Below are 26,995 nucleotides of genomic sequence, written 5' to 3' on the forward strand. Positions count from 1 at the left end.
CTGAAGAATTCATATGAACTTCTGTTTCTTGCAAGGTGTACCACATCATTAGCTAAAAGGGGAACATGAGATTAAAGTTAAGCCTTCCAAATACAAAGAAAGGGATTTTTCTATCCAGTGGGAAAAAATTAAAAGGAAAATTGAGCCTGGCCTCGGTAATAATATATTGCACCATTCTGTGTCCTGCCCCGGGGCACACCTCAGGGGGTGCCACCACCAGGCCGTTTGCTCCTCCAGCACTGCAGGCCATGTGAGGTCTTGCTGGTGGTCTGGTTGTTCAGGGAAGGTTTCCACAGCTGGGGCTCCTTCCAAAAGTGCCTGGAGAAATTCCTTTCACCCTTTTCCATGAATCAGAATCAGCTAAAGAAAAGCCAGGGGCCCTGGCATATGGAACCAGCCCAGGAAGAAAATCAGCCATGAGATTGCTTTGGTCTTTTCCATGGGCAGAGACGTTAGTAGTCTGAACAAATAGGTATTCAGGATTTGCAGCCCAGGCCACTGGAAGCAGCTGCAGGGGCTCCTCTGGTGGGGCTGGGCCTAAGGGGAAGCAGGTCTCTAACCTGGGACTGCTGCATGAGCACAGATGACTCTCAGGGCTGGAGCTGAGGAACAAGGGATGGGATCCTCCAGAGAAAAGCTGCAGCCCCAGTTCCAGGAGTGGAGTCTGGCCTCAGGTAGAATGAGGAGCAGCCGGTAACTGACAAAGACCCCAGGCTCACAGGCACAGAGTCGGGCAGCAGGGGAGGCTGCGCCAGTGCATCCACCTGGCTCCCGTGGAGGACTAAGGAGACAAAATCAATGTACGTGAAAACGACTTTAGCAAGATCGAGTGGTCAGCAAGAGGACCACCAGGTGTGGGTGATGTGTGGCTCTTTAGAGGCGGCCCAGGCACAGATTGAGAGTAACAGAACTGGCTTCAAACCAACACCCATGGTGCAGCAGCAGATGAGTCTCCTCCTTACCAGGACTACTTGGGAAGGCACTCACCCTTCTAGTGATGCTCCCTGTGTTTAGATGTTGGGAATTTCCTTTTCCGTGTGGCCTTCAGGGCCTGCAAGTTCTTCTTGGCACTTTCAGAGGAGATACATCGTCGTTTTGTTAGGACAGATCTGATTCAGGATACAAACAAGAGTTAAATGGGATCAAGCCCAGAGAACAGCAATGATAAGGCAGGGTAATGGCATATGAAGCAAAAAGTGAGATGAGACCATAAATGATTGAAAACCATGTTTTTTGTGGTCCATTGTTAATCAGCAATTCTAAAAGAGCACTCCAAAAATGTCCAAGCAAAGCTAGCCTCACTGGCACAAGACTAAAGCCTTCCAAAGCCGCCTGTGTAAAGGAACTGTACTCATTTAATTCCCCCCAAAGTTCAGGCATGTTTTTCGAAATTCAATCTCATTATATCAGTCTTGTCTCATAAGGCCCATTCTTCTTGGTCTTGAAAGTTATTTAGTTAGGTTGACAGGATCAGACTCAGAGATCTGAAGCAGTTGAGCCCAGATGGCAAATCCTCAGCACACATACCACTGCCTGCACCACTCACACTCTTGGCAGACATTGCTAATCGGTTATGACATCTCGTCTCATCACAGGATCCCAGGGGGCACTGCCAATTTATGGAAACTTGAACAATAGTTAGAGGGCATTTGCTATCCCTGGAGGAAAAGTTGTGGATTCCACAACTTTTTAAAGAACCTGTATAAAAGGACTTGAGTTCCAAGATGGTAGCATAGAAACAAGCTGGATTCACTCCTCTCCAAACCCACAAAGCCTAAAACAAATATATAGTGCTGAGATTCTCACCAGAAATATCCCAGAAATCAAATACAACAATAAAACCATTCCTGGGGCCACAGAGAAGTGAAAAAGCTGTGAGCAGATGGTAGGAGAATTGGACTTCCTCATCCGTGACACCCCTCTTCCTATTCTGCCCAGTACCAAGCACATGAACATTTCCCCCATCTCACTGTTTCTACATTGGAAAAGGTGAAATTGATGTAGGCAAATAGCTTCCCCACCATCTTGGGTTCGCTAGCAGGAGATCTGTCCCTCTCTTAACCCACAGGAAGCATCATGAGTGCCCGAAGGGAGAAATATCCCTGAGGACAGCCAGAGACAAAGGAGACAAGCAGGATTCCCACACCCAGCCCTGGAAACTCTGCTCTGTAACTCAGTCCCGGAAACTTTGTTCTGTAATTCAGTCACAGGAGTTGCCAAACCAGAGTGGCTGTTCAGCAGCACCAGGCTGTAGGAAGTTTGTCCCACAAGCCTCCTGGGCACAAACCCCTAAGCCAGCTTCCCACACTGCTGGGATATCCCTTTCGGGACCTCTCCCATCCAGAAACAGCAGTGTTCTAATCCTTTGCTAGAGCTGAGGCAAAACTGGGTTTAGGGCACCTCTTGAAGCCATAAGGGATGCAGTAGTTTAGTGGTAAGGAACCTCTAAGCAAATATATTCAATAATAACAAAATAAAGCTGGGTAGAGAAGACTGGAATAAATAACCAGTCCTTTCAATGCAAAGACATAGATGTTCACCCACAAGAAACAACAGTAAAGAAGGAGCCATGATCTCCTCAAATGGACAAAGCAAAGACAAAATGAAATAAAAGAAACAAAAACTGACCCTAATGAGAGATCCATATGCCAGCTTTCCGACCAAAAAGTCAAAAGAGTAGTTTTAAGGAAATTCAGTCATCTCCAAGATAATACAGAAAAGAAGTTCAAAATTTTATCAGAGTAATTTAACAAAGAGTTTAAAATTTAAAAATAAAACAGAAATCTTGGAACCGAGAAACACATTTGCTGAACTAAAAAAAATTAGTCTCTCAATAGCAGAATGGACTAAGCAGAAGAAAGAATCAGTAAGCTGGAAGACAGACTATTTGAAAATACACAGAGGAGAACACAAGAAAAAAATAAACACAGATCTCCTACAAGATATAGCAAATGACCTCAAGAGACCAAATCTAATAATTACTGGTGTTAGACAGGGGGTTGAGCAAGAGCAAGGGGTAGAAACTTAGTTGAATAAATAATAACGGAAAATTTTCCACAACTCGAGAAAGATATAAGTATTCAGGTACAGAAAGGTCAGAGAACACCAAACTGATTTAACCCAAATAAGATTTCCCCAAGGCATACGGTAATCAAACTCTCAAAGTTCAAGGACAAAGAGAATTCTAATACCAGCAAGAGAAAAGAAGCAAATAATATATAAAGGAGTTCCAATTCATTTGTCAATAACATTCCCAACAGAAACCACACAGACCTAGATGGAGTGCAATGACATTTTCAAAGTGCTGAAAGAGAAAACACTTCCATCCAAGAATACTCTATGTAGCAAAGTTATCCTTCAAGTATGAAGGAGAGATAAAGACTTTCCCCCAAAAAAGTTGAAATAATTCACTAGCACCAGGCCAGTCTTACAAGAAATGCTAAAGAGAGTTTTTCAATTTGAAAGAAAAAAAAAAAACTACTGGGAAAATAACTGAAGATAGAAAACCCACTGGTAAGATTAAGTACATGGACAAACCCAGAACTCTAATACAGCAACTGTTGTGTGAAATCCACTCATAACTCTAGTATGAAGCTCAAAAGAAAAATCTATCGAAAACAACAATAGCTACAGCAACCTATGAAGACATAAGCAGTATAAAAATAAATAAGTTGAGACAACTAAAAGCCAGCTGGGGAGGGGGTAGACCTAAAATGTAGACTTCATTTTTTGTTTGTTTCTATTATTTTCCTTGTGATTTAAGAAAAGTTGTCATCTCTTTAAAATAACTTGTCATCTCTAAAATAACTGTAAGATGTTTTGTGTAAGCCTCATGAAAACCATAATGCAAAAACCTATAATAGACTCACTAAAAATAAATAACAAATTAAAACATCCTACCAGTGAAAACCATTTAACTAAAAAGGAAGACAGGAAGAAAGGAAGGGAGGAGCTACAAAATAACCAGAAAACAAGCAACAAAATGGCAGTAGTAAGTCCTTACTTATCAATAATGACACTGAATGTAAATGGACTGAATACTCCAGTTACAAGGCATAGAGTGGCTGAATGGACAAATAAATAAGACCCAACTATATGTTTGGGCTTTTTGTTTGGTTGGTTGGTTTTGAGACACGGTCTCACTCTATCACCCAGTCTGGAGTGCAATGGTGTGATCACAGCTCACTGCAGCCTCAACCTCCCAGACTCAGGTGATTGACCCACCTCAGTCTCCCATGTAGCTGGGACTATGGGTACACATCACCATGCCCAGATAATTTTTGTATGTTTTATAGATTTATAGATTTATTTATAGATTTCACCATGTTGCCCAGGCTGGTCTCAAACCAGCTATATGTTGCTACAAGAAACCCACTTCATCTATAAAGGCACACACAGACTGAAAGTGAAGGTATGGAAAAACATATTCCATGCAACTAGAAACCAAAAACAAGAAAGGCAAGATAGCTATAATTATATCAGATAAAATAGACTACAAATCAAAACCTATAAAAAGAGACAGAGAAGGTAAATATTTAATCATAAAGAAGTCAATTCCTCAAGAGGATATAATGATTATAAATACCTATGCATCCAACACCAGAACTCCCAAGTATGTAAAGCAAACAATAATAGATCTAAAGGGAGAGACAGATGACATTACAATAGTAGTAGGGTACTTCAATGCCCCACTTTCAGTAATGCACAGATCATCCAGACAGAAAATCAAAAAGGAACCATCAGAGTTAAACTACACTCTAGACCTAATAAGTTTAACTGACATTTACAGAACATTTCACCCAACTGTTACAGAATACACATTCTTTTCATCAGAACATAAAACATTCTCCAGGATAGACCATATCTTAGACCACAAAAGAAGTCTGAACAGAGTAGAAATCATATCAAGTATTTTTTTCTGATCACAATGGAATAAAACTAGAAATCAGTAACATGAAGAACCTCAGCAATGTCACAAACTCATGGAAACCAAGCAACAAGCTTCTGAATAACAAATAGATCAATGAAGAAATTAAGAAGAAAACTTAAAAATTCCTTGAAACAAGTGCCAATGGAAATATAACATACCTAAATCTATGGGATGCAGCACAAGCAGTGCTAAGGGGAACATTTATAGCAATAAACACATACATCGCAAAAGTAGAAAGACTTTCAATAAACAGCCTGACAATGCACCTTAAGGAATGAGGAAAGCAAGAACAAAGCCAACCCAAAGTTAGTATAAGGAAAAAAAGCAAAGAAAGATTACAGCAGAAGTAAATGAAACTTAAAAAAAAAATAGAGAAGATCAATGAAATAAAAAGGTAGTTATTTGAAAAGATAAACAAAATCAACAAAATTTTGTCTAGGCTAAGAAAAAGAGAGAAAATCCAAATAAATAACGTCAGAAATGAAAAAGGAGACATAACAACTGAGACCACAGAAATAAAAGCTATCATTAGATACTACTGTGAACAATTATATGTCAAGTAATTAGAAAACTTAGAAGTGGATAACTTTATGGACACATACAACTTACCAAGATTGAACTATATAGAATGTATAAAATCTCAATAAACCCATAATGAGTAACAAGATTGAAGCCAAAATAAAAAGTCTCCTATCAAAGAAAAGCCCAGGACGTGATGACTTCACTGCTGAGTTTTATCAAACACTTAAAGAAGAAAGAAATTGAAGAGGACATCAAAAAATAAAAAGACATTCAATGTTCATGGATTGGAAGAATTGATATTATTAAAATGTCCATACTAACCCAAAGCAATCTACAAATTCAATGCAATGTATATCAAAATACCAATGACATTCCTCAGAAATAGAAAAAAACAATCCTAAAATTTATATAGAATGACAAAAGACCCAGAAGAGCCAAACCTATCCTAAGCAAAAGAACACAACTGCAGGAATCATAATACCTGACTTCAAATTATACTACAGAGCTATGGTTATCAAAGCAGTGTGGTACTGGCATAAAAACAGACACATAGACCAATGGAGCAGAATAGAGAATCCAAAAACAAATCCAACACCTAGAGTGAACTAATTTTCAACAAGGGTGGCAAGAACATACATTGGGGAAAAAACAGTCTCTTCAATAAATAGTGCTGGGAAAACAGGATATCCATGTTAAAAAGTGAAACTAGACCCCTATCTCTTGCCATATACAAAAATCAAATCAAAATGGATTAAAGGTTTAAATCTAAGACCTGAAACTAGGAAACTACTAGAAGAAAACATTGGGAAAATGGTATAGGACATTGGTCTGGGCAAAGATTTTTTGGGTAAGATCTCAAAAGCACAGACAGCCAAAGCAAAAATAGACAAATGGCATCACATCAAGCTAAAAAGCTTCTGCACAGCAAAGGAAACAATCAACAAAATGAAGAGACACCTACAGAATGGGAGGAAATGTTTGAAAATTATCCATCTGACAAGTGATTAATAACCAGCATATATAAGGAGTTCAAACAACTCTACAGGGAAAAAAATCGAACAATCCAATCCAAAAATGAGCAAAGATTTGAATAGATGTTTCTCAAAAGAAAACATACAAATGACAGGGTGGGTGTGGTGGCTCACACCTGTAATCCCAGCACTTTGGGAGGCTGAGGTGGGAGGATCACGAGGTCAGGAGATCAAGACCATCCTGGCTAACATGGTGAAACCCCATCTCTACTAAAAATACAGAAAATTAGCCAGGCATGGTGGCGGGCACCTGTAGTCCCAGCTACTCGGGAGGCTGAGGTAGGAGAACGGTGTGAACCCAGGAGGTGGAGCTTGCACTGAGCCGAGATCTTGCCACTGCACTCCAGCCTGGGCAACAGAGCAAGACTCCATCTCAGAAAAAAAAAAAAAAAAAGAAGACCTACAAATACCAAACAGGCACACAAAAAGATGTTCAACATCATCGATTATCAGAGAAATGCAAATCAAAATTGCAATGAGATACTGTCTCACTCCAGTTAAAATAGCTATGTCCAAAAGACACACAATAACAAATGCTGGCAAGGATGTGGAGAAAAGGGAACCCTCGTATACTGTTGGTGGGAATGTAAATTAGTATAACCACTATGGAGAACAGTTTGTAGCTTCCTCAAAAACACCGAAAATAGAGCTGTAACATGACCCAGCAATCCCACTGTTGTGTGTGTACCTAAAAGAAAGGAAATCAGTACATTGAAGAGATATCTGCACTCTCATATTTGCTGAAGCACTGTTCACAATAGCCAAGATCTGGAAGTCACCTAAGTGTCCATCAACAGATGAATGGATAAAGAAAATATAGTACATATACACAAAGGAATACTCTTCAGCCATAAAAAAAAGAATGAGAGCCTGTCATTTGCAACATGATCAAAACTGGAAATCATTATCTTATGTGAAATAAACCAGGCACAGAAAGACAAATGTCTCATGTTCTCATTTATTTCCCGGACCTAAAAGTCATAACAATTGAACTCATGGAGATAGAGAGTAGAAAGATGGTTACCAGTGGCTGAGAAGGGTAGTGGGGAGGTGTGTGGGGGTGGGAGCTAGATGGGGATGGTTAATGGGTACAAAAAAATAGCTAGAAAGAATGAGTAAGACCTACTGTTTGATACCACAACAGGATGACTATAGTGAATAATAATTTAATTGTACATTTAAAAATAACTAAAGAATTTAATTGGATTGTTTGTAATGTAAAGGATAAATGCTTCAGTGGTGGATACCCCATTCTCCCTGATGTGATTATTATGCAATGCATGCCTATATCAAAACATCTCATGTACCCCATAAATATATACATCTACTATGTGCCCACAAATTTTTTTTGAAAAGGACTAATGTCAATTTCACCCAAACTCTTCAATAAGACTGAAGAGAAGGGAATACTTCCAAATGCATTCTGCAAGGATGGCATTACCCTGATGCTAAAACCAGACAAGGAAACAATAAAACCAAATTATAGGCAAATATCACTGATGAATATAAATGCAAAAGTTCCCAACAAAACACTAGCTAACTGAATTTAACAACACATTAAAAAGATCATTCACCATAAACAATTGTGATTCATCCTAGGGATGCAATAATTGTTCAACATATGCAAGTCAATAAACATGATACATCACATTAGCAGAACCAAGACCAAAACCATATAATCATTTCAATAAATATCAAAAAAGATCTGATAAAATTCAACATCCCTCTATGATGAAAACCCTAATCAAACTGGATATAGAAGGAACATACCTCAAAATCATAAAGTCCATAAATGAAAACCCACAGCTCACATCATGATGAACAGGGAAGAGTTGAAAGCCTTTTTCCTAAGATCTGGAACAATGCAAGGATTCCCATTTTTACTACTCTTATTCAACATAGTACTAGAAATTCTGGCCAGAGCATATCAGACAGGAAAAAGAAAGGGAATCCAATTTGGAAAGGAAAACAGTAAAATTAGCCTTGTTTGCAGATGACACGATTTTATACCTAGAGAAACCTAGGCTCCACCAAAAAAAAAAAAACAAAAAAAAAACTCTTACAACTGATAAGTGAATTCAGTAAAGTTGTGGGTTATAAAATCAACATACAAAAGTCAGTAGTATTTATTTACGTCTATAGTGAAAAATCAGAAAAAGAAACCAAGAAAGTAATGCTGTTTACAATAGCTACAAAGAATATAAAATAGCTAGGAATCACTTCTTTAAGCAAAGAAGTAAAAGACCTAGAAAAAGAAAGCTATAAAACACTGATGAGAGAAATTAAAGAGGACACCATAAAGCGGAAAAATATTCCATGCTCATGGATTATCTGAAGTTATCCAGGACTATGGAAGAATTAATATTGTTAAGATGACAACACTGCCCAAGGCAATTTACAGGGTCGATGCAATTCCTATCAGAATGCCAATGACATTCTTCACAGAAGTGAAAAACCCTAAAATGTATATGGAACCACAAAAGCTTCTGAATCGCCAAAGCAATCCTGAGCACAAAGAACAATGCTGGAGGCATCTGCCTGACTTCAAAATTTACTACAAAGCTATTGTAAATGAGTCAGCATGGTACCAGCATAAAAACAGACATATTGACCAATAGAACAGAATAGAGAACCCAGATATAAATTTGTGCCTTTACAGCCAACTGATTTTCAACAAGGGCACCAAGAACACACAATGGGGGAAGGATTGTCTCTTCAGTAAGTGATGCTGGAAAAACTGAATAATTATATGCAGAAGAAACTAGGCCCCTGTCTCTCAGCACACACGCAAGTCAAATCAAAATTGAAGACTTAAATGTAAGACCTGAAACTATGAAATGACTACAAGAAAACATGGGGGACATGATATAAAACATTGGTCTGGGCAAAGATTTTTGGGGTAAGATTTCAAAAGCGCAAAGAACCAAAGCAAAAATTGACAAATGTTGGGAGGCCAAGGTGGGTGGATCACCTGAGGTTAGGAGTTCGAGACCGGCCTGGCCAACATGGCGAAACCCTGTCTCTACTAGAAATACAAAAATTAGCCGGGCATGGTGCCAGGCGCCTGTAATTCCAGCTACTTGGGAGGCTGAGGCAGGAGAATCGCTTGAGCCCCGGAGGCGGAGGTTGGAGTGAGCCGAGATCATACCATTGCACTCCAGCTCAGGCAACAGAACGAAACTCCATCTCAAAAATAAAAATAAAAAATAAATTTAAAAAAACACGACAAATGGGATCACATCAAACTTCTGCACAGCAAAGGAAACAATCAACAAAGTGAAGACAAAGGTTGACCACAGAGTGGGAGAAAATATTTGGAAACTGATCACTTGGCAAGGGATTAACAACCCCAGTACGTAAGGAACTCAAACAACTCTATAGGAAAAAAATCCAATAATTTGATTTCTCAAGAAATGTCTATTTCTTGACATTTGACAAGACAGACAAATGGCCAGCAGGTATATGAAATAATGCTTAACATCACTAATCATCATGGGAATGCAAATCGAAACTGGAATGAGGTACCATCTCACCCCAGTTAAAACTGATTTTATTAAAAACAGACAGTAACAAATACTGGAGAGAAAAAAGGGAACCTCAGACACTGTTGGTGGGCATGTAAGTTAGTACAGGCCCCCATGGAGAACAGCAAGGAGGTTCCCCAAAAAACTAGAAATAGAACTACCATACAATCCATCTACTCCACTACTGAGTGTACACCCAAAAGAAAGGACATCAGGATATTGAGGAGATCTCTGCACTCCCATGTTTATTGCAGCACTATCCACAGTAGCCAAAACAGAGAATCAACCTAAGTGCCCACTGACAGAAGAATGGAAGAAGAAAAGGTGGCACATATACACAATGGAATACGGTCAGAAGAATGGAAGAAGAAAAGGTGGCACATATACACAATGGAATGTGGTTCAGCCAGAGAAAGGAATGAGATTCTGTTGTTTCCAGCAACATGGATGGAACTGGAGGCCATTATGTTAAGTGAAACAAGCCAGGCACAGAAAGACAGTAGCTAAAATAGTAGATCTCATGAAGATAGAAAGTAGTGGTTACTGGAGACCAGGAAGGGCAAGGGGTGTAGGAATGAAGAGAAGTCGATTAGTGGATACAAATGTACAGTTTGAAAGAAGAAATAACACCTAGTTTTTGGTAGGTTTACTATAGATTACAATAATCTATTGTATATTTCAAAATAGCTTGAAGAGAAGAATTTTAATGGTTCTAGCAATAAAGAAAAGACAAATGTTTAAGGTGGTGGATATCCCAAGTGCACTGATTTGATCTTTACAAAATATGTGAATGCATTAAATTATCCCATTTAGCCTGAAACCAAGTACATTTATAGCACATCAAATACATAAATAAAGTGATGAAAAACCTGAATAAATGATGAAACACTGGGATCTTATGTAGAACAAAATAACATTGTTAGTATGGCAATTTTACATGCAATAAGTTTTAAATTTAATTTAATTTTAAGGCCAGGCACAGTGGCTCATGCCTATAATCCCAGCATTTGGGGAGGCTGAGGCAGGAGAATCACTTAAGGCCAGGAGTTTGAGACCAGCCTGGGTAATGTAGGGAGACCCTGTCTCTACAAAAAATAAAAATAAAAAAATTAGCTGGGTGTGGTGGCGTGTGCCTATAGTCTCAGCTACTTGGGAGGCTGAGGCAGAAGCATTACTTGAGCTCAGGAGGTTGAGGCTGCCTTGAGCTCTGATCACACCTCTGCACTCCAGCCTTGGTGACAGAGTGAGAACCTGTCTCTTAAAAAATAAAAAAAAGAATTCTTTTTAAATGTTTGTAAAAGTATAGATAAAATAATTTGGAAAAATATGAAGATTTGCATTATCAAATATGAAATACATATTACAGAGCCATAAAAATAAAAAGAGTGGTGTTGTTACAGAAATCAACCATCAAACAAACAAAAACCAATGTAATAAGGTAGAACCTCCAGAAGCAGATCTGTGGCCATTACAGAGACAGTCCCACGAACACTGCAGAAAGGATGGATGTGGCAAACGTAGCTGGGAAAGCACTGTTTTGGATCATAGAGACTTGAAATCTTTTTTTTTTTTTTTTTTTTTTGAGATGGAGTCTCACTCTGTCACCCAGTCTGGAGTGCAATGGTGCATTCTCTGCTCACTGCAAACTCTGCCTTCTGGGTTCACGCCATTCTCCTGCCTCAGCCTCCTGAGTAGCTGGGACTAATTTTTGTATTTTTAGTAGAGGCAGGGTTTCACCATATTGGCCAGGCTGGTCTCAAACTCCTGACCTTGTGATCCACCCATCTTGGTCTCCCAAAGTGCTGGGATTACAGGCATAAGTCACTGAGCCCAGCCGAGACTTGAAATCTTTTAAAGCTCCAGGTCTGCTGCGTCTCTGTTGAAAACTCCTTTTCCACTGCCTGGGTAGACAGTTGAGCCTCACACGGTGCCTATGCTAATATCTTGGTTCACACCACAGCCTGGAAATGACTGCCTCCCACCAGCCGTACCTCTCTAGGGCCCCAGGGAGGTGCCCATGGAGCCTCCCTGGCAGCCTCCCCTCCATTTCCCGTGGGTGAGAGCAAGGAGACACAGGCTTCACCTTCCCTCTGGTCTGAATAAATTTAACAATAAATTTATCCCACGGCCATAACATTTTCCACCATCCAGAACCAATGTTTATATCACTGAATATGGCAACCTTGGTGTTGGAAATAAATGCTTATAATAAATGCTTATAGGCCGGGCACATGACTCACGCCTGTAATCCCAACACTTTGGGAGGCCGAGAGGGGGGATCACAAGGTCAAGAGATCGAGACCATCCTGGCCAACATGGTGAAACCCCATCTCTACTAAAAATACAAAAATTAGCTGGGCACGGTGGCAGGCGCCTGTAGTCCCAGCTGCTCGGGAGGCCGAGGCAGGAGAGTCGCTTGAACCCAGGAGGCAGAGGCTGCAGTGAGCCGAGATCCCATCACTGCACTCCAGTCTGGCGACAGAGCTAGGCTCCGTCTCAAAAATAAATAAATAAATATATATATAAATATATAAATAAATAAATACAATAAAGTTATTCTTTCCTTGTTTAAAAAAGAAAAAAAGCCTGCATGCAAGAGAGGCAGGTAAGACCAGGCCACGAGAAGCCCTCGTGATTCACCCTCATGGTGGAAATCCCTGGCAGGCAGCACAGTGGGACAGAACCCACTGCTCCTTCTGTGGGACGCCCCAGCCGCGGGGCAGCTCGCAAGTGGTTTCCTGCCCAGAGCCGCCCCTTGTGCACGGCAGCTGCAGCTGCTTTCAGGCTACAGCCACAGAGCTGCGTGGCGGGGGTGGAGGCCGTGGGGCCCTGAAGCCGAAAATCTGCAGTCCCTGGTCCTTCACGGGAAACTGTTTTCTAGACCAGGGAGGAAAGAGCCAGACTCCTTCATCAGGATTCTTTTTAACCTCAAGCACTAAAGTTTCATCTTCACATAGGCGTGAGAAGGTGCAAACACACACGTGATTTATTCCTACAATGCACGATTCCAGAGAAAACCTGCCCCCTGCTCACTCCCTCTCATGCTGGCACACCGCACTCTGGCGCTGCCTGTAGCTTGTCACATCAAACCGCTGAGCAAGTTTGTTTGCTAATGGGAATAAAAGCAGATTGTTTCCAAAAGAGTCTGAAATGGTCATAACCAGGTGTCCAAGTGGTCAACTGACCCTGCAACACGCTGACCATGATGCCCTGTGGCCGGGAAGACGCCTGACATTTCACAGAGCTCTGCGCTGTTCCCACACACACCAGCTCACCTGATTGTCAGAACTCGCCAAGGTCATGTAGAAGGGGCTGTCCCGACTTTAAACATCAGACCGAGATTAAAGGACTTCAGGATGAAGCATGGGGGAGGGTCAAATGGGACCAAAGCCCAGCCCTCCGCTGCTGCAGCTCCATGTCCTAAAGGCCCCTCAGCATGACCCAGTAGCCACTATTTTCCAGTGAAGGTACCACCCTGGGCATCTCCCAGAAAATGCCTCTCACACCATGTGGCAGGTGCATTCCAGGTTGCAGCGCGGATGTGGGGTCTGAGGCACAGCCCTGTGAGAGGGGAGCACCAGGCCTAAACCCGCGAGGGCAGCAGATCTGCAATGAGGGGCCGTGCTGTGTGGGCTGTGCAGGCTTGGTGGGCTCCGTGTGCTGTGTGGGCTGTGCAGGCTTGGTGGGCTCTGTGTTCTTGGGAAGATGCTGCTGGAGTGCCTCATTCCAGCTCAGAATTCCCAGAACCTGACAGACAACCGCGGGACAGGAAAACCTGTGTATAAAGCATGAGGGTCCCACACAAAACCTCGCAGGCCTGATAGAAGAGGAATCTGTACCAGCCTCACCACCTGAGTCTCATCGTCCTTGCATATAAAATGGAAATACTTGTATTCTTCCATGGTTGCTAAAAAGATGAAGACAGAAGATTTGAATACAATTGGCACAGGGCTGGAAACAGGAAAGGCACCATTCATTTCCCCGGCACAGGACCTAGCACGTGGAAGGTGATGTCATTTCCCCAGCACGTGGAAGGGGCCTTTGTTTACTGAGCAAAGCACCTCGCACCTGGGAGACACTTTCAACTGCCCAGCACAGGACCGAGCATGTGGAAGGCACCTGCACTTACCCAGTGCAGCACCTACCACTGGAAGCTACCTTCATTTACCCAGCACAAGACCTGAACAGGGAAGCTCTTTACCTAGCACAGGACCTAGCTGTTGGAGGCTGCCTTCATTTACCTAGCCCAGGACCTGGCACACGCAAGCTACCACCGTTTACCCAGCACAGGTCTGAGCTACTGGAAACTGCCTCCATTTACCCAGCACAGGACCTAACATATGTTAGACACTTTCATTTACTAAGCAGAACACCTGTCACACAAAAGGTACCTACATTTTCTCAGCAAACCACCTAGCACAGGAAGGTAGCTTCATGTACCCAGCACCGCACCTAGCACAGGAAGGTGCCTTTAGTTACCCAGCAGAGCACCTACCACATGGAAGGGACCTTCATGTACAGCACAGCACCTAGCTAAAAGAAGCATCATCCATTTACCTATCACAATGCAGAAGACAAAAAAGGTGCCTTCGTTTGTGCGTCCAGTACTTAGAACAAAGAATACACCATGCGTTCACTGGGCAGGGTGCCTGGCACATCAAATATACCATTTACTGGTAACTAACTAGCATATGACCAGCAAATCCCTCCATCCATCTTAGAAGATCACAAAACTTCTATCAGAAGCATTAATCTAAGGAAATTAATGTCAGGATTCAGTGTGGCCAGGCTCCAGGGTCTGCCTGGGTGAGGATGATAGCCAGAGTGGCGAGCACCCAGCCCTGTGTGGCCATGAGGCCTGGACAAGGAGGGAGACATCCCTGCTGCCCCTCAGCAAGCATCCACTGCCTCCCTCCCACCCATCACAAGGCTGCCTGCAGCTGCACAGGGGCCCCTCCTGCCTTGGTGGCACAGCCGGGCCTCAGCTGGCACCTGCTGCCCCTCATCCGACCCGGCCTCCACATTTTACATATCAGGACGTTAATTTTGCCATGTCAATTTTCTGATTTCAGAAATGTTAAAATGTTTTGAAAAATTCAGTTTTGAATTGAAACAACCTGTGGCTTGTTTTTAGTTTAACCAAGTCTTCCCAGGCACTTCCCTGTGCTCCTGGAGTCAAATCTTGCCCGGTCCTGGGGTAGTTCAGACAGACCCTGACCATGGGGCCTCAGAGGCAAACCGTGCTGGCATTGTGTGCTCTGGCATGGCCCGTGAGGGCTTCTGTTTTGTCCCCTCCGTCCAACACCAGGTGCATGCGGAAACTGACCCTGTGGACATGCAAGGTAGGGTGGCTGAGAGCCAGGGCTATGGGACGAATCCTAGCCTCCGTGGCATTCAGGGAAGCTGCCAGACCCTCCCAGGATTCTGCCAATGGCTGCCTCTTCCCATGGATGACACCGGGTTTCTCTCCTTGACAACAGAAAAGAAAGGCCCCATGTGGGTTTTCCTGAAACTCAGCTGTCTGGGGAAAGCACACAGCCTAAGCTCCCACAGGACAACCTTGATGGCAGCAGCTGCCAGCAGCCGGGGGCAGAGGAGAGAGCTGAGGGAGTCGGAGTCAACTCTGCCCCCATGGTGTGGCTCTGAGGCAGAGCAGGTGAGGGTGAATTTTGTGTGTCAACCTGACTGGGCCACACTGTGTTGAGGTGTTGAGAGATTCAGTCTGCAAGGGTGCATTCGGATGAGATGGACGTTTGAATCGGTAGACTCAGTAAAACAGACCACCCTCCCCAATGTGAGTGGGCCTCAGCCGCTCAGCTGAAGGCCTGAAGAGACCAAAGAGGCCAACCGTGCCCCAGGGAAGAGGGCACTTCTGCCTGACAACTGGAGCTGGGACCTTGGTCTTTTTGGCCTTCGGATTTGAACTGAATTGGCTTTCCTGGGATCTTAAGCTAACTACGGGTCTTGGGACTTTTCAGCCTCCACAATCTCAGGAGCCAATTCTTTATAATAATCTCTTTCTCTCTGTCTATTTCTCTCTCATTATCTGCCTGTCTATCCATCCATCTATCCATCCATCCATCCATCCATCCATTTATTTACCCACTGACCCTGTCTATTTACCTATTATCTATCTATCTGTCGATTTACCTATTATCCATCTATCTATCTGTCTGTCTATCCCATTGGACTGTTTCTCTGGAGAACCTGGACGAATACAAGTGTGCAGTTGAGAAGCATATTTGTTTGGATGAGTAACTCTCTCATTAGCAAATGCTTTTTTGTCCACCTGCACACAGCAGGCACTTAATAAATGCCTGCTGCTCAAAAGAACTGCTGCTTCTAGCTCTGCTGCCAGCAGGTGCACCTTTTGGCAGACAGCCAATCCGAACTGTACGTCCAGGGGCTCTGCCCTGCTGACACAGCTCCAGCAAACCCTGCTTGAAGGCACAGGTGCAGGAGTGTGAGGTGGGGCTCCCAAGGCACCCGCCCAGCTGTGACTCCACCCCGCAAGATCAAGACCTTGAGAAGCACTGGCCCGTGCACGTGCTATCACCCGGTGGCAAACCAGGTGAGCACAGACGCATCTGTGCTCAGACCCGGCAGGCATCTGAGTCCTGCCACAGAACTCATCAGAGGCTTGTCATTGACCACTGTCCCCGCAGTGTGCCCAACACTGACATCCCTCCTCAACTGGTACTTCCCATGCCCTGTGTTTGATTCATCACCCATCTGCAGGTGAGGCCAATGTGACCTGCAAAGGGATGACCTGCCCATGGCCATGGGCCTGGGTTGCTGGGGTCCAATTCCTGTTTGGCTCCTCTGTACCAGCCCCCAATCCCAGCCACTGACAGAAGCTCAGTCTGGCTGTGGTGAGCGGCCTCAGGCACGTCCCCTACAGGTTCTCTCCGTGGACCTGTCTCTCCCAGCTTCAGAGGACAGAAGCACCAGGGAGGGGGCGGGGGGATGGGGGATGCTGGTGAGGCATGGACTCTGTGGGTTCCTCGAGAAGCTGAGAAGCTGTGATCACCAGGATGCAATGTGCACTGGACACAGCCCAGCCTCGGCTGCCTGTGCATGTGTTTGTGCAGGTGTGCAGGAGTGCAAGTGTGAGCGAGTGTGCATGAAAATGTGTGTGTGCATGTGCCTTGTGTGTGTCAATGCTTGAGTGTGTGCACATACATGTGTGTGTGCATGTATATGACTGTGTGTGTGCCTGTGCGTAGGTGTGAGTGTATGTGTGCATGTGGGTCCATATGTGTTTGTGTGTGATGGGTGTGCTTGTGAGTCCGTGTGCATGTGTGTTTATATGTGTGATGTATGTGTGCAAGTGTGTGCATACGTGTTTGTGTGTGGTGTGTGTGTAAGAGAGTGTATGTGCATCTGTGTTTATATGTGTGGTGTGTGTGTGTGCTGAGTGTGTGCATGTGTGAGTGCATGTGTGTTTTTATGTGGTGAGTGTGAGCGTGTGTGCATATGTGTTTGTGTGTGGTGAGTGTGAGCGTGTGTGCATATGTGTTTGTGTGTGGTGAGTGTGAGCGTGTGTGGGTGTGAGTGTGTGTGCATGTGTGTTACTGGTGCCAAGGGAGCCTATCCCAATGTAAACACAGTGTTGTCCTGAAGCCAATTCGGAAGATAGGAAGGAAGGCCAGGTAAGCGGGGCCATGGCCTGCTGGGCCACTAACTGAAGACCCAAGTACCACAGCGACCTTGGGCTCTCAGCCCCAAGAATGTGTCCTTGGGCCTTGAGGTGAGTGACGGCTGCCCCGGCCAGCAACCTGTGCTGCTGCCTGACCCGCAGAGAGGCATTGTCCCTGCCTGAGTGGGAGGCTGTGGGGTGGGGGTGAGAGGGAGGAGAACTCAGCTAGAAGCCAGAGCAGTGCCAGAGCAGCTCTAGGCAAAGGCATGTTTGCACCTGACCATGAAGGAGGTTCCAGAAAGGGTGGGAGGGATGGAGAGAAGGGACCCTCAGCCCCAGCCCCCAGCTCAGCTTGTTTGCAGTGTGTCGCTACAAAGGACCCTCACTGGCCCACTGCTCACCTCAAGGCAGCCCAGGCACACACAGGGAGGTGCTCATCCAAGACCGCGTGCACGGCTGTGAGGGTATGAACGTGCCAAGGGAACATTCTCTGTGTGCCAACGGTTCACTCAGGGCCAACCTGAGAAAGAGTTTGTCTGGCACTCCGACCTTCCCCCCAAACACATACCCACCCCACACACTCACATGCAGACATCACAGAGACTGAGGGCACACCAAGTGTGCAGGTGCAGGGTAAAGACGCCCGTTAATTCCGTTTGCAGCTATGTTGTTTGGAACAAGGGCATGGGGCCATCTCTCAAGTCTGTGCACTACCGGAATGAAGCTAGTGGTGCTAAGAGGGTGCAGCCAAGAGCTAGGACCTGGGGCTGCTCCCAGCCCTCTGGAGCGTCCACAGCATTCGTCCTTAGAGACTGGCCAAGGCCAGCATGGCCCCTGGTTTGATGACAGCATAGAAAAAATGCAAATGAATGACTGGATTTCCCCCCATTGCTGGGAAAGCAGATTGCAGAGACACAAAACCCCTGGTACACCCAGGATGGGGGTCACACAGACAGAGCAGAGCAGAACGGGTTTTCAGAGCTGAGTATCTTTGTGTGTGTTTATTGTTGCTAAAAATAAAAGCAGGAAGCTAAACATAAGGAGGCAAAACGATTTCCTCAGGCCAAAGTGTCGAGATCTGGAGCTGCTTTCCCATAACATTGCGTTCTTCTTGTTAAATATTTAAAACGTAGACATGAGACAGATGGAGTGAGGTGTCCACACCCATGAGAACATGTGTGTGATGGTACCATCATGTATTAATGTATGTGACTACACTCGGTTAATGTTTATCCAAGGATAAACAAACAGCCTACAGAACATTAACAATCCATTACTGATTATACAACGCAGCGCGTCAAAACCCAGCGTCCTCTCAGCTAAAAGAAGTGGGTGACTCCAGTGAAGGCAGACACTAATCTTTCCTGGCACTTCCAACCAATGCTGCCTGTAGAATGGGGCACCATGACTGCGAGAAGAATTAACTCCTTCAGGATCTCTCCCACTCTCCCTCCCTGGCTCACTCTGCTCCTTGCTGACCATCCCTACCTCAGGGCCAGCACCAGCTCTGTGTCCCACACAGGGAGTCTTTTGTCCCCGGTCGTGGGCACAGCACAGTCACCGGAAGTGGACGCATGCTCCCTGCTTGGGGACTTGCTGCCCACAGATGGCGGGCAAGAAGCACAGGGGTTCCTCATGTGTTTTGTTTCGCAACTGGTCCGTCATGACTCGGGGCTCCAGGCTGGGTTGTCTAAATGCTCACATCTTCCTGGAATTCACGTGCTCTTTGAACAGGATGCCATTGATTCTCAACGCTCAGAAACTGCTGTCATCTTCTGCAGACATCACAGAGACACAGAGCCACGCGGGGAGGTGTGATGAGCACAGTTCCTGCTATTCCCGCAGGCACATCCCAGGAAAAGGGTCAACTGTATGCCAAGCCAAAGACATCGGCATTATTGTCACCTGCTTAAAATCAGAAGCCCTGCTTAATTCCAGATCTGTGGCCTGGCAGAGCCCAGGAATCTGCATTTGACAAACGTGTGTGATCTGAATACACAGTGAAGTGTAGTAACCACCGGCCTAGGGAAGACTCAAATGTAAGAGATAGGCGCCAAAAGCAAGACTCTTAAACATTTAACGTCACACATCCTCCTGAAACACTGGTGAAAGCTACAAACCATCCTCAGAATTATTCCTTTACAAAGGTGCTTAAACTCTAATTTGTATTGTAAACTATACCAAGTATCATTAACTATGTAATTGTATCTTAATATACAGTACTATGTCTCACTGTGCTATTTTGGGTGTCCCATAGAGATGACATTTGGAGCCCTGGTCTAAGGAAAACCAAGTTCACAGTTTGGGTGTTTACTGTCATAGGGTAGGTCTTCAAATCTAAACTCTAGAGTTATTCCCCAAGTCATCCAGAAAAGTATTAGTCCATTCTCACACTGCTATAAAGGTACTACCTGAGACTGGGTAATTGAGAAAGAGGTTTAACTGACTTAGTTGTTCATGACTGGGGAAGCCTCAGGAAACTCATGTGGAAGGCTAAAGGGAAACAAGCACCTTCTTCACAAAGCAGCAGCAGAGAGAGAACAGGGGAAACTGCCCTCTTTAAACCATCAGATCTCATGAGAACTCCCACACCATCACGAGAACAGCCTGGGGGAAACCGCCACCTTTAAACCATCAGATCTCGTGAGAACTCCCACACTATCAGGAGAACAGCCTGGAGGAAACCGCCACCTTTAAACCATCAGATCTCGTGAGAACTCCCACACCATCACGAGAACAGCCTGGGGGAAACCGCCACCTTTAAACCATCAGATCTCGTGAGAACTCCCACACCATCACGAGAACAGCCTGGGGGAAACCGCCACCTTTAAACCATCAGATCTCGTGAGAACTCCCACACCATCACGAGAACAGCCTGGGGGAAACCGCCACCTTTAAACCATCAGATCTCGTGAGAACTCCCACACTATCAGGAGAACAGCCTGGAGGAAACCGCCACCTTTAAACCATCAGATCTCGTGAGAACTCCCACACCATCACGAGAACAGCCTGGGGGAAACCGCCCCCATGATCCAATCACCTCCCAGCAGGTCCCTCCCTCCACACATGGGGAATCACAATTCTAATGAGATTTGGGTGTGGACACACAGCCAAACCATATCAGGGGCTCCTGAGGGATCCCATTTCATGCTGCCTTTATTCAGAGGAGAGGAGCAAAGTGAGAGACGATGTGGGAAGCCCCGTCTCCAGCTACCTGAACCGGGCATGGCCGAGGCTCACAGGAGCCGCACAGGCCTCGCCTGCCTCATTCCTGCAAGTATCTCGTGACAGGCAGGGCTCTGCACACTGAGGAGCACCTGGAGGGTACTCACAGACAGAGAACTCAGGCCTCGCACTGAGTTTCAGCTGCCGCACAGTGAGGTGAGGCGGGCGCTGTAACCGCAGTGCTTCTTACCCACCTGACATGGAAGGAGTGTTTCCTGTTTCCAGAAGGTCCCTCTAGGCTCTGGCTCAGGGATGCGGCTCAGACACAGAGGCCCATGGCAGTGGCCCTGCTCTAATGGCAGAGATACTCAGGGGTCACAGGGAATGTGACCTCCTTGCTGCACGTTCAGCCTTGGGAACGTGGGAACAGATTTACTCCAGCCCCTTTCCTTCCCACCTGCAAGAGCTTGTGGAGGTCCTAAAGCTCTGTGACTTTTGAGGAAAAACAGGAGGAAAAGTGGGAGCTGAGGCCAGCAGAGAAGGAGCCAGCGCAACCGGGAGGAGCCAGAGGCTCTGCTGAGCAGTGCAGGGGAGATGGACAAGGCTGTCCCGGCCTCACTACTGCAAGGTGAGGTGGGTGCCCGAAGGGGAGGGCTGGGCCACAGGAGAGCAGGCGGGAGGCAGCCGGGGAGCAGGGCCTACAGACTTCGGGTAGTGGCAAGGGCCCCAGAAGCTACCTCCTCAGATACAGGGCACTGAGCCCCCAAAAGGAGCTCCCAAAGCTCTTTCTGGATCAGAACTCGGAGCAGGGCAGGCCTGCAAACAAGGAAACCTGATGCCAGATGCAGGACAGCTACAAGGGGGAAAAGCTGCTGCACAGGAAACACAAAAATGTTTCTAACAAGAGGCGAGAGTGAGTGGAAATCAGCCTCAGGAAGGACCCGTTGTTATTTAAGATCTATGAAGTCATAGATGCCAATTTGATATGATGTTTGTGGTAGGCGAGTCATAACCTCCCCTGGAATATGGCCACGTCCTAATCCCCAGAACCTAGGATTCTGTGACCTGTGAGGCAAGAGGGACTTTGCAAATGAGATTAAGTTAAGAACCTTGAGACAGGAAATTATCCCGGATTACCCTGGGCCCAGTTTACTCTGGGTAATCACCAGGGTCCCTGTAAGAGGGAGGGGTCAGAGAGAAGGCCCCATGGTAGCAGAAGCAGAAGAGGCTGGAGTCATGGGCTTTGAAGACAAACGGGCCAGGCCGGAGCATCCCGGCGGCCCCCGGAAGCTGGAAAACAAGGAAAGGCACAATGCCGTCAGGCCTCCAGCAGGAATCAGCCCGCCAGCACCTTGACTTGGCCAGTGAACCAAGGCTCGCCTTGTGCTCTCCAGAACCGTAAGACAATATGTTTGTGTTGTTTTAAGCCACTACATGTGTGGTAACTTATTACAGTATCAACAGGTAACTGATACAGAGTCCTCACTGCTTTATTTTACTGAATAGTTAAAAAGCCCCTAATGAATTTGTCAGTCCACATTTCACCTTAGTCACCTAATGTTACTTTTTCTATGTTATTCTTTATAACTACACATTTTTCTATTGCAAAGGTTTTTAGAAACCTAAGTCATAAAATTCAGAAAGACTGAGTTCCTTCCTCACCCTCCCCAGAGATAAGTCTCCATGCGCACAGGGTCCCCGTCCTTCACCGTAAAAACGGAGAACTACTGGCAAAACAAACCTCTGGTGGTATCGTTATTCCAGGCTTCTGGGGAGAAGGCAAAACAGCCTGGGCTGGAGTTACTCACATCTGCACACAGCAAACTCAGTCCCGAAGCCGCTGGAGAGGTGTGTGCGCACCCCCTGTCTTGGTGCACAGTATTTTCTCTCTTGCACTTTGGAGAGGACTTGGGTCCACTGTGGGCTTATTCCCTCCAACATCTGTGTTCTGCCCTGTGCTCTGGGCATGGGCGGAGCTGGAGCTCCCACACACAGCCCGGCGGCTCTCAGGCCTCCTCCCCAGTTGCCAGGGTCTCACAGGCACTAGTGACCCTCCTTGCATTCCCACAGGCACACACCCTAGAGAAAGGAGCTCCTGGCTGGGCTCCCACTATTGGTCAGTTCCATAATGGACACATTCTCCAGTGGTTGCAAGGCTCGCTGTGTCTGAAATACCAGTAGATCCTCCTTCACGGGGTGTAGGGCAGGGGAAGGAGCAGGCTTGAAGGAGAGGAAGATGAGCTCAGAATTGGACATTTTAAGTTTGAGTTATCGTGTGTTGTCTAAGCAGAGAAATCCAGCACTCTTAGATATCTCTGGATCTCAAGACAGAGAGCTGGGGAAATTATATAGACTTGGGAGCCATTAGCATTGAGTTCTCAGTTAGAGTCCTGGGAATAAATGTGATAACCAGGACGAACGTGTAGGTAGATGACAAGGTGGTCAAGGATGGGATTTGGGGAAATGCCAACATTAAGGCCCAAGAAAAGCGTCAGGTAAACAGAGTGTGTCATGGAGACTTTAGAAAGCGAGAAGGAGGATGAAAGACAGTGATGACTGAGAAGCTCTGCCTGGGAGCTGACAGGGGTACCTCCTGGTGGCCTGGGGGAGAGGACGAAAAGCAAGGGGGTGATGGAGGAGGGAAGGGAGGGGAGGAGCTGAATGAGCAAGGCCAACTTCGTGGAGGGGACAGAGGAGACTTCAGCCCACCTCCACCACGAGGGGAAGCCAGCAGGCCAGGAGGGTAGACGCGAAGCCTCGTCTCGGATGGGGAGAAGGAGGGGCTCTGACAACGTTTGTCGGCCACGGGAGGACTGTGTGCAACGGGCTTCTGTGTCAGAAAGTGTCTTCGCTGTGGCGGCTCCATCAACACTGTCCCTTCCTCAGAACCCGCCTCTCGTGGGTTTTCCTGAGCTTGCTGCCCTGAGAAGCTGGAAGTTGTGGGTGCTCAGCCTGGCCTCATTTGCCTTCTGATCTGATGCAGAGAGCAGAGAGCACCCCTCTGGGAGGATTCTTGCCAAAAAGAGGGCACCTAGATCTAACCACCAATTTCTAGGAAACACAGCTAAGAGAGGAGGATGCAACGAGGACCCACTCAGCGGTGTCCAGAATGTAGAAAATTCTATAGGAAAAATTACCCAGTGTCTTCAGTTAAAATGCACTTCACAGAGGAAGAAAACGGCTACAGACTGAAGGACTTTCAGAGACGTGCCATCCAGAGGCCAGCTGGGCGTGTTCAGAGTCCGACACAAACACGTCCCACGTCCATGGTCAAAAAACCTTCAGAGGCCCCCAGGGAAAGTGAACATGGACTGGGTATTGCATGACATTAGGGAATTATTGCTAATTATTAGGTGAAATAACTCTATTGTGGTGATGTAAAGAAGAGAACCTATTTGTTAGAGACGTGAAATAGATGGAAGAGATTACACGTTGTCTGGGATTTGCTTTAAAGTATGTGGGGACACAGCTGGAGGCAGGGTAGCAGGATTTTGCTGATTTTTGAACCTGGGTGATGGGGTCACTCTACTTTTCTCTTTACATTTAGATGTGCGTGAAAATTTTTAGGATAAAGGATTTTAAAAGAGGAGATTTACTGTCACCACTGCAACTGAGGCTGTGTGGCCTCTAACACCCAGAGTCCGTGGTTTCTAACAGGATTTATGGTCTCCGGTTCTTCTTCTCCAGGAAGATGGCCCATCCTATTTCCCCAGCACTCCCTTCTCTCATTTAAAGGCCCCAGACAGCAGCCCTGCGCTCAGCGTCCCATGGTCCCTGCACAGACATCGGCACCTCCACACAGGCCTCCTCCCCAGCCTTGAGATGCACAAAGCGAATTTGAGGCTGCAGCTCGGGGATCACATTGGCCCAGGTGGACAGGCGGAGAGCCAGCCTCCTGACACTCCTGAAGGGGCCTCCATGCCCTTGACTTGCCCAGGTGGACAGGCAGGGAGCCAGCCTCCCCACACTCCTGAAGGGACTTCCATGTCCTTGACCCCGTGTTCTGAGAGCCGGAGCACAAAGGCCACCATGACTGTGACGACTTAAAAGAATGATGCTGTATTTTGCCAGAGGTTTGCAAACAAAAGTGAGAGTCGGAGGAATGTCAGAGTAGGGAGAAGAGAAGGAGGAATGAAAACCAGGGCAAGAAGGTCAACATGGAAACCTGTGGCTCCATGACAAACGTCTTTTAATGAGCTCAGCTGTGCCTTTCTAGGCCCACAATCAATAGGCAGCCGTTTGAATGGCCATTGATGAGCAGAGGTAACAGCTGCTGAATGTGGTGGCCAAGCAGGCCTGTGGGTTTGGGGTGCGGCCGGCTGCTGTTTCAGAGATTTGTTACACGTGACAAGAGACACGCAGGGCCCTGTGCAGCCAACAGAACAGGCTGCCCTCGGGTGTGGCTGCAGAGCTTTGTGTGGAGCCCTGGCGTGCCTGTCCTGAAACCAGGTGAAGGTTTTTAAACGCCAACCACCAATGCTGAGAAGTCAGAGCTTCATTCTCACTACACCCAGGATAGTGGTGGAAGGAGAGGCCAAAATTGTCAGTTCTGTGAAGACGGGAACTCAGGCCAGCCTCATTCTGCCCAGGAAGGGATTCTCTATAAAAGATGAGGCAAGAAGACTTTGATACCTTAATAACCACTGGCTAAACATGAATCAAAAGTGTTTATGTAATTGAGTTTGGAGGTGAAAGAGGGGCAATGGTATTCATGCAGCCAGAAACCTTATCTGGAAGAGAATAATGAAGAAGATAAAATGGCCAGGCACAGTGGCTCACGCCTGTAATCCCAGTACTTTGGGAGGCCGAGGCAGGCAGATCGCCTGAGGTTAGGGGTTCGAGACCAGTCTTACCAACATGGAGAAACCCTGTCTCTACTAAAATTACAAAATTAGCCGGGTGTGGTGGCACATGCCTGTATTCCCAGCTCCTAGAGAGGCTGAGGCAGGAGAATCGCTTGAACCCGGGAGGCGGAGGTTGCCGTGAGCTGAGATCGTCCCATTGCACTCCAGCTTGGGCAACAAGAGTGAAACTCCGTCTCAAAAAAAAAGACAAAATGAAGTTGTAAGCTTTTGTATTGCATCCAGTTGGTATTTCCACTTTTGTTAAATTGGGGGAAACACTAACATTTTCAACATTTGTGGGTTGCCTTCAGAATTCTGAAAGTTGAGAGTCCCCGAGCAGTGCCCATGAGTGCTGTCCCTGCAGAGGAAGTCCTGTCCCTCCTACAAGCAGCTGTCTCTAACGAACCCTGCCCAGCTGTTTCCCTGCGTTGCAGACACTACAGGTGATCAACAGAGGGTCAGGCTCCAGAGGGGAGACCACACCAACAGGGTGAGTGCACCAGGACCCCAGGACCAGCAGTCGAGGGATCTAGCATGTTCATTAGTGCAGCCTCCTGCTTCAACGGATGAAGGCTACGTGTCAGCCATCTATTGCTCCTTAGCAGCCTAATCAACAAATATTGATGATCTGACACCATTTCTGAAAGTCCAGGGTCTGGGAATATCTTTGCTGGGTGGCGCTGACTCAGCAGTGAGTTGGCAGCTCGATGAGGCAGATGGAAAGGATGAGGAAAGAGATATCCTAAAGTGATGGCAGCTCCTCACTGTAATTATGTTCCATCAAGTCACCGCCAACATCAAGTCAGTGAGTCCTGAACCATCGCTCCTCTGGCAAAGTTCTTGAAAGCCTCTGGTCCCACTTTCATCAACCAATCAATCCGTAAGCTTGTTTTATGTGCGTTTCTGTTTAAAGACAGCTGATTTAATATGGGTCGTTAACACTTGTACTAGTCCATTCTCTCACTGCTATAAAGACATAGCTGAGACTGGGTAATTTATAAAGAAAAGAGGTTTAACTGACTCACCGTTCCACATGACTGGGAGGCCTCAGGAAACTTACAATCATAGCAGAAGGCAAAGGGAAAGCAGACATGTCTCACATGGTGGGAGGAGGAAGAGAGAGAGAGAGAAAGGGGAGGTGCCACACACTTTCAAACAGCCAGATCTCATGAGAACTCACTCACAATCACGAGAACAGCAAGGGGGAAATCGCCCCCGTGACCCAGTCACCTCCCACCGGGCCCCTCCTCCAACACTGGGAATTACAGTTCCTCCTGAGATGTGGGCAGGATGCAGAGCCGAACCATATCAACACCCAAGTCACCGCCTAGGGCAGCTTC

The 26,995-nt window shown here is 46.1% G+C and overlaps 1 long non-coding RNA gene across 1 annotated transcript; it reads right to left on the reverse strand.

Annotated features, from left to right (window-relative positions):
- Positions 1-567: 567 nt before the first annotated feature.
- Positions 568-26,780, reverse strand: LOC135970378 (uncharacterized). The gene is made up of 3 exons (XR_010586056.2): positions 26,681-26,780; positions 988-1,109; positions 568-781 (listed from the first exon to the last, which is right to left on the reverse strand). It is a non-coding gene; the product is annotated as an uncharacterized lncRNA (long non-coding RNA).
- Between the last annotated feature and the right edge of the window lie 215 nt (positions 26,781-26,995).

The sequence above is a fragment of the Macaca fascicularis genome, chromosome 4, assembly GCF_037993035.2.
Source record: "Macaca fascicularis isolate 582-1 chromosome 4, T2T-MFA8v1.1".
Lineage (NCBI taxonomy): Eukaryota > Metazoa > Chordata > Mammalia > Primates > Cercopithecidae > Macaca > Macaca fascicularis.